This window comes from Vigna unguiculata, chromosome 5 (genome assembly GCF_004118075.2).
Source record: "Vigna unguiculata cultivar IT97K-499-35 chromosome 5, ASM411807v1, whole genome shotgun sequence".
Taxonomy (NCBI): domain Eukaryota; kingdom Viridiplantae; phylum Streptophyta; class Magnoliopsida; order Fabales; family Fabaceae; genus Vigna; species Vigna unguiculata.
The window spans coordinates 16,392,729-16,400,479 of record NC_040283.1 but is presented as its reverse complement, the minus strand read 5'-3'; the positions used below and the strand labels follow the sequence as shown (position 1 = coordinate 16,400,479).

Sequence of the window (7,751 nt, the reverse complement as noted above, 5' to 3'; positions counted from 1 at the left end):
AGATGTTTATCATAATAATGGGATTATGTGTCTTTTTTTTTCTTAGGTCTCTTTCTGTAATTTTAAACATCCAAGTGTTCCCAATTAATATATTTTTTATTGTTGATAAAAAAAATTGAATAATAAAATAATTTATATTAATAAATCTTTCTGTTTTTATTATAAAAAATATCTTAGAAAATATGGAGCGAAATAGTATAACAGAATCTGTTACTTCTACTGTTCTTTCTTCCTTTCTCTTCCTTCAATAAGGATTCTCATCTCACTTTTGACTCTTTTTGTCTTTTCTCTATCTCTGTTTTCCTTTATTTCTTCTCTGCATACAACTTTCTACTTTGTACCTTTCAATTTCATCTTCACTCATTTTTTCCATTTTCATTGTACATTGTGACTGCATGAACTACAACGTTGTTCATCTCCTCATGCACCCTCTTCTCCTCAACCCCGTTTTCCTTAACGTCTTATCCGCCTCCCTCCATTGTCTGTTGTTGGTATCAGCTTTGGTGTCATGGCTTTGGAACAAAATGACATTCACTGCACAAACCAGGGAAGAAGGCTCTATGGAGGAAGAGAAACCCAATGACAGAGACACCATCTTCAAAATGACCCTGTTTTGTTCTCTTGGTGTTTCTGCTTTCAGTTTCATTCTCTGTTTCTTCAATTACTTCTACTGGTATGCAAGTGGGTGGTCAGAACAAAAGTTTATGACCCTTTTGGATTTGGCTCTCAAAACACTTGCTTGGGGTGTTGTTTACGTTTCCTTGCACAAAGGGTTCTTCTTTTCCGGTTCTGGTGAAACAAGGTTCAGGTTTTCATTCATCTTCAGAGTTTGGTGCACCTTGTATCTAGTTTTTTCTTGTTATTCTTTCATGGTGGATATTGTTGTTGTGACCGAGATACCAACTCAGTCATTGGTTTACGATGTTGTGTCCACCTGTGCGGGCTTTTTGTTTTGTTACGTCGGGTACTTTGTGAAAAGAACGGTTCACGTCAACGGTATTGAGGAACCTCTTTTGAATGGTGATGCAAGAGAGACCAAGGGTGGGGACAATGTTACTCCTTACTCACATGCTGGAGTGTTTAGCATTCTCACTTTCTCTTGGGTGGGTTCTCTTGTGGCTGGTGGCTACAAGAAAACCTTGGACCTTGAGGATGTTCCTCAGCTAGACAACAGAGACAGTGTGGCTGGTGTTTTTCCTAGATTCAGAGATAAACTTGAGGCTGATTATGGTGCAAATGCCATTAACAGTCTCACCACGCTTAAGCTGGTGAAGAGTTTAGTAATGTTAGCGTGGAAGGAAATTCTGTTCACAGCTTTTCTTTCATTGTTAAGCACCGTGGCTTCTTATGTTGGTCCTTACCTTATTGATGATTTTGTTCAGTATCTTGATGGACAACGACAAAACCAGGGTTATGTTTTGGTTTCTGCCTTTTTCTTTGCAAAAATTGTGGAGTGCCTCTCTCAAAGGCAATTGTTCTTCAGGTTTCAGCAGATTGGAATTCGAATTCGAGCACTGCTTATTGCGATGATCTACAATAAGGTTCTCACACTTTCTTGTCAATCAAAGCAGGGCCACACTTCTGGGGAAATAATCAATTTCATGACTGTTGATGCTGCAAGAGTTGGTGTCTTCAGTTGGTACATGCATGATTTGTGGTTGGTGGTGCTGCAAGTCTCATTGGCCTTAATGATTTTGTATAAAAGCCTTGGCATTGCTTCCGTGGCCACTCTCATTGCAACCGTTGTTGTTATGTTGGCAAATGTTCCCTTGGGGTCATTGCAAGAGAAGTATCAAAAAAAGTTGATGGAGTCAAAAGATATTAGAATGAAGGCCACATCCGAGATTTTGCGGAGTATGAGGATCCTCAAACTACAAGGTTGGGAAATGAAGTTTCTATAAAAAATAACTGACCTCAGGAAAACTGAGGAAGGCTGGTTAAAAAGCTTTGTTTATACGTCAGCCATGACCATATTTGTGTTTTGGGGTGCACCCACATTTGTGTCTGTCGTTACTTTCGGCACTTCTATGTTTCTAGGGATACCCCTTAAAGCAGGGAAGATCTTGTCTGCACTTGCAACATTCTGGATTCTTCAACAGGTCATTTTTGGCCTTCCTGATACAATTTCTATGATAGCACAAACTAAAGTTTCTCTAGATAGGATTTCATCATTTCTCAGGCTTGATGACTTACCGTCTGATGTTGTAGAGAAGCTTCCTCAGGGAAGTTCGGATACAACAATTGAAGTAATTTATGGAAACTTCTCTTGGGATTTATCTTCCCCTATCCCAACATTGCAAAACATAAACTTCAAAGTTTTTCATGGGATGAAGGTTGCTGTTTGTGGTGCTGTTGGATCAAGCAAGTCTAGTTTACTTTCTTGTGTATTGGGAGAAGTACCTAAGATATCAGGCAATCTTAGGGTTTGCGGAACAAATGCTTATGTTGCTCAGTCTCCATGGATACAAAGTGGCACCATAGAGGATAATATTTTGTTTGGTAAAGACATGGATAGGGAAAGGTATGAGAAGGTACTTGAAGATTGTTCCCTGAAGAAGGACCTGGAGATTTTTTCTTTTGGTGATCAGACAATTGTAGGAGAACGTGGAATCAATTTGAGTGGTGGACAGAAACAAAGAATTCAAATTGCACGTGCTCTGTACCAAGATGCTGATATATATCTATTTGATGATCCTTTTAACGTTGTGGATGCTCATACAGGCTCTCACCTGTTTAAGGTTTTCATCATTTGTTTATTATGTGCAATGTGCAATATAATATGAGCTATGATATTTTGCTTGCACCTATGAAATGCAAATAGTCCTCGGTTTAACTCTTTTACGTGCAGTTCTTTCCAAAGCACGAGACTAGAATTATTAATTTCCAGTGAGTGCTTTTTTTTGTGTACTACAGGAATGCTTGCTGGGTCATTTACAGTAAAAAACAGTGGTTTATGTCACTCATCAGGTGGAGTTCTTACCTGCCGCTGACCTTATATTGGTGAGCATTTCATGTAATTTTATTGTCAATAACGCAAAAAGAGATGTGTTTTTTTGTTTTTTGTTTTAGTTCCATAATGTCATCTTTTGTTGTTAGGTCATGAAAGATGGGAGAATTACTCAATCTGGAAAGTATATTGATCTACTTAATAGTGGAACTGGTTTTATGGAACTAGTTGGTGCACACAAAAAAGCTCTATCTACTCTAGATTCATTGGATGTAGTGACAACATCTAATGAAACAAGTACCTTAAAACAAGAAGCAAATGTCTCTGGCACACATGATTCTAAAGAAAAAGAGGCAAACAAAGATGTTCAAAATGGGGAAACACACACCCAAAGTGAACCACAAGGTCAGCTTGTTCGAGAAGAAGAAAGGGAGAAAGGTAGAGTTGGGTTTTCAGTCTATTGGAACTATATCACAACCGCATATGGTGGAGCTTTGGTACCTTTCATATTGCTGGCTCAGATTCTTTTTCAAGCTCTTCAAATAGGAAGCAATTATTGGATGGCTTGGGCCACTCCTATCTCAACGCATGTGCAACCACGTGTTGAAGAAATGACTATTATAGGAGTCTATGTTGGTTTGGCTACTGCAAGTTCTTTCTGTGTCCTTATCAGAGCAATGCTTCTAGCCACAACAGGTTATAAGACAGCTACCATACTCTTCAATAAAATGCACTTCTGCATTTTCCGTGCTCCAATGTCATTTTTTGATTCCACTCCATGTGGCCGAGTACTTAGCAAAGTATGTTTACATTCTTTCAAGTTTTGTCTTTCTGTGTTTTAGATTGTTGTGTTTTTTTTCTCCTTAGTTTGTTTGTTGTTTTTGAACAACTATAGATTATAGAATACTTTGTCACCTCTCTTTTTTCAATGTTTTTTCCTTTTTAGGCTTCAACTGACCAAAGTGCAGTGTATACATGCATTCCTCATGAAATGGCCTCACTTGCCTTCTCTACGATCCAACTTCTGGGAATTATAGCAGTGATGTCTCAGGTTGCATGGCAGGTTTTCATTGTCTTTATACTTGTAATAGCTGTCGGCATATTGTATCAGGTACTCATTGGATCGTGTTCTTTGGTAACAAGGTGACAAATAATGTCTTCACACGCAGAATATGTACCAGATATATTCTGCAAAATTGACTCCATTATTCATTTTGTATGATATCATGGCAAACATCTAAAAAATTTATAATTCTGCAGCAATACTATGTACCATCACCTCGAGAACTATCACGTTTAATTGGACTCTGCAAAGCCCCAATCATTCAACACTTGGCTGAGACAATTTCTGGTACTTCAACCATCAGAAGCTATGACCATCAGTCAAGATTTAGAGAGACAAATATGAAACTGACTGATGCGTATTGTCGGCCAAACTTCAGTATTAGTGCTACCATAGAATGGTTGCGCTTCCGCTTAGATATGCTGTCTTCAATCACATTTGCCTTTTCCTTGTTAGTCTTAATATCTATTCCACCGAAAATCATTGATCCAGGTATATATATTCCAATCTTGTACTGTTACAAGTCAAAATCAACATGGAATTCAACATAATTGTTTCCCTTTCGTACCACTTTCTTTGAAGGCATTGCTGGTTTAGTTGTTACATATGAACTTAATTTGAACGCGATACAAGCTTGGGTGATATGGAATATGTGCAACATAGAGAACAAAATTATATCAGTAGAAAGAATGCTTCAATATACTTGTATTCCTAGTAAGCCTCCCCTTGCTGTAGAAGAAGATCGACCCAACCCTTCTTGGCCATCATATGGCGAGGTTGATATACAAGATTTGCAGGTAGTTTCAGCTACTATTTGTATGTTTATAGTTTTGTACTATTGTTTTCTTTCATTTTCTGCCAATTGATTTATAAAACTCATGCTAAGTTTTTCTTTTCCTGAATGTTTAGTGGTTAGTTTCTGATACAGAAAACTTGTGCCAACATATTTCATAGCAATAGCATAACTTCTGCATGATATATTTGCTATGTTTGCAATGATGTGCTTTCCATGATACAGGTTCGTTATGCTCCACATCTTCCACTGGTGTTGCGTGGAATAACATGTAAGTTCGGTGGAGGATTAAAAATCGGCATTGTTGGAAGAACAGGAAGTGGTATATGAAGCTCCGACACGGCGTCGGAGCCACGCTTCCCCGCGTCGGAGGCGCACCGGACACGGACACTTGCCGGAAGCGCACACGACACGGTGTCAGAAGCTTCTTTTTTGCCGGACACGGCCTTCTCTCTCGATGCAGAAAAGAAACGTTTGTGGTGCTGAAAAAGTGGAACGTGGACGCCTTGCAGAGTTGCCTGTTGCATAATTGCAACCAAATTCGCGGAGAGGAGAAGGGAAGATAGAAGATAGGAAAGGGAAAGTTAAGCAAAACAAAAAAATCTGAAAAGAAATACATCTGTTCAGATTTCACTTTATCTAAAATTTTCTTAAAATATTTTATTTAAAGAGATTTTAACTTGTTTTATCATTATATAATATATTATATTATAATTAATTTTAATCTATAACATCTTTCATTTTTTATACGTAAATAAATATAAATAAATTACTAGATACATGTTCCATATTTCAAATAAATATAAATAAATTACTTTATATATAAAAAAATAAAGATAAATATATAAATAATCTTAACTAAAAATCTTAATAAATTATATAGAATTAAAACTAAAAATTTTAACAAAATAATCCTCAAATATATCTATTTGAATATCTTTATATCTCATCTTTTAATAACAAAAACCTTATACATGTTCTATAAATACATACAGAGATTTACAAAATATACAAAGAAAAAGAAATCAGTTAGAGGTAAAAGAAAGAAACCTTGAGATTTAGTGAGCGAAACACATAGTCATTGCAAAAAAGCTCTTAGAGGAAGAAGGAATAAGATGACTCCCAAAAGGGCAGAAGATTTAGTATTTATCCATAGTAATCTCCGTCTTCTCTCAAGAAACTCCTCAAAGTATAGAGAAGAGGAAACTAAATTGTGAGATATTGGAGGAGATGACTTTTCATTGGAAGACAGCGGAATTCTTCAGATTGCTAGCCTATCTCTTGATGAACCAGAATTAGAAGAAGCATTTTTCAATGAAGATGAACAAATATGAGAGTTAAACATCATGATTTACTTACGTTTTTTTTTTGTTTTTCTTTTGCTAGACTTTGTTTCTTTTATAATTGTTTATCTTGATTTCTATTAGATCATGAAGTATAATTGGTGGATTGTTTTTTATATAAATATTAATTTTCAATTTTTTAGACTATGAATTGTAATTGTTATATATATATATATATATATACGTGTCCGTGTCTTACATTTTTTCGATTTAGACGCTTCCCCGTGTCCATGTCCGTGTCGTGTCCGTGTCCGTGTCTGGGCTTCATCACCCTCATTCAAACACTTTTCAGAATTGTTGAGCCTACCTGTGGTCAGATCATGATTGACAACATCAACATCTCTTCAATTGGACTTCATGATTTGAGGTCTAAACTAAGCATTATTCCACAGGATCCAACAATGTTTGAAGGAACTATGAGAAATAATCTAGACCCTCTGGAAGAATACACTGATGAACAAATTTGGGAGGTGGGTTGGTTTATATTTATGAACAGATATAGACACACTAAGGTCTCTCCAAAAGATTATACTTTTACTTGTTCTTCGATTTTGTATTTTGTGTTGCGTTCATTCACTTGTTTACATTCTTTTAAATAGGCCCTGGATAAGTGCCAACTTGGAGATGAAGTTAGAAATAAAGAAGGGAAGCTAGACTCCACAGGTTTGTCTTTGAACCTTGATCACATTAAGTTTTCCATAAATACCTGTAGAAAGATAAGTAGAACAAGTTTTTTGTATTAAGTTAAAATTAGTTTAGTTTATAGGAAGTACTTATTTTCTTTCAGTTTTCCTTCTTGTTTTCTGCTTATATAAGTGTTTAGGAAGAAACTTTAAAGTTGTTTCTAATATGGAAGTTGATGTTGTAGTTACTGAGAATGGTGAGAATTGAAGTATGGGTCAGAGGCAGTTGGTGTGCCTTGGCAGGGTGCTCCTGAAGAAAAGCAAGATTTTGGTGCTTGATGAAGCCACTGCATCAGTAGATACAGCTACAGATAATTTGATTCAGCAGACTCTTAGGCAACATTTCTCTAACTCTACAGTCATCACCATTGCACATAGAATAACTTCGGTTGTTGACAGTGACATGGTTCTGCTTCTTAGTCAAGGTCAGGAAATGATGTCATTCTTCATAGAACTTTGATATTCATCATGTTTTTGTTGTCTGATGTGGTTAGACATTACTGCAGGACTTATTGAGGAGTATGACACCCTAACAACATTGCTAGAGAACAAGTCTTCATCTTTTTCACAACTTGTTGCAGAGTATACCATGCGGTCCCACACCAATTTTGAGAAATATGTGGATCACTGACTTTTGAGCTTACACATACATGGATTTTGAGATTTTGTTTATAGAAAAATGTATTGGGGCAGTACAAATGTTATTTTAATCAATTATAGGTCCACACGGATTTAAAAATTGAGACGTTTTGGTTCTGAAATTTTCAATGCTATAAGAGAAATACTCAAACGATTTTCTCTTCCGTGCTTCTGCTGTTATTTTTCACCACTCGCATATGTTTGAGGTCATGGTGTTCTCTTTGCATACGTATTTGACATGATTACAACGATGAAGATGATGATAATATTTGCGAAGTCTTTG

The 7,751-nt window shown here is 36.4% G+C and overlaps 1 pseudogene; it reads left to right on the top strand.

Moving 5' to 3' along the window:
• The first annotated feature begins 395 nt into the window (after positions 1-395).
• Positions 396-7,460, top strand: LOC114184406 (annotated as a pseudogene).
• Positions 7,461-7,751: the final 291 nt, after the last annotated feature.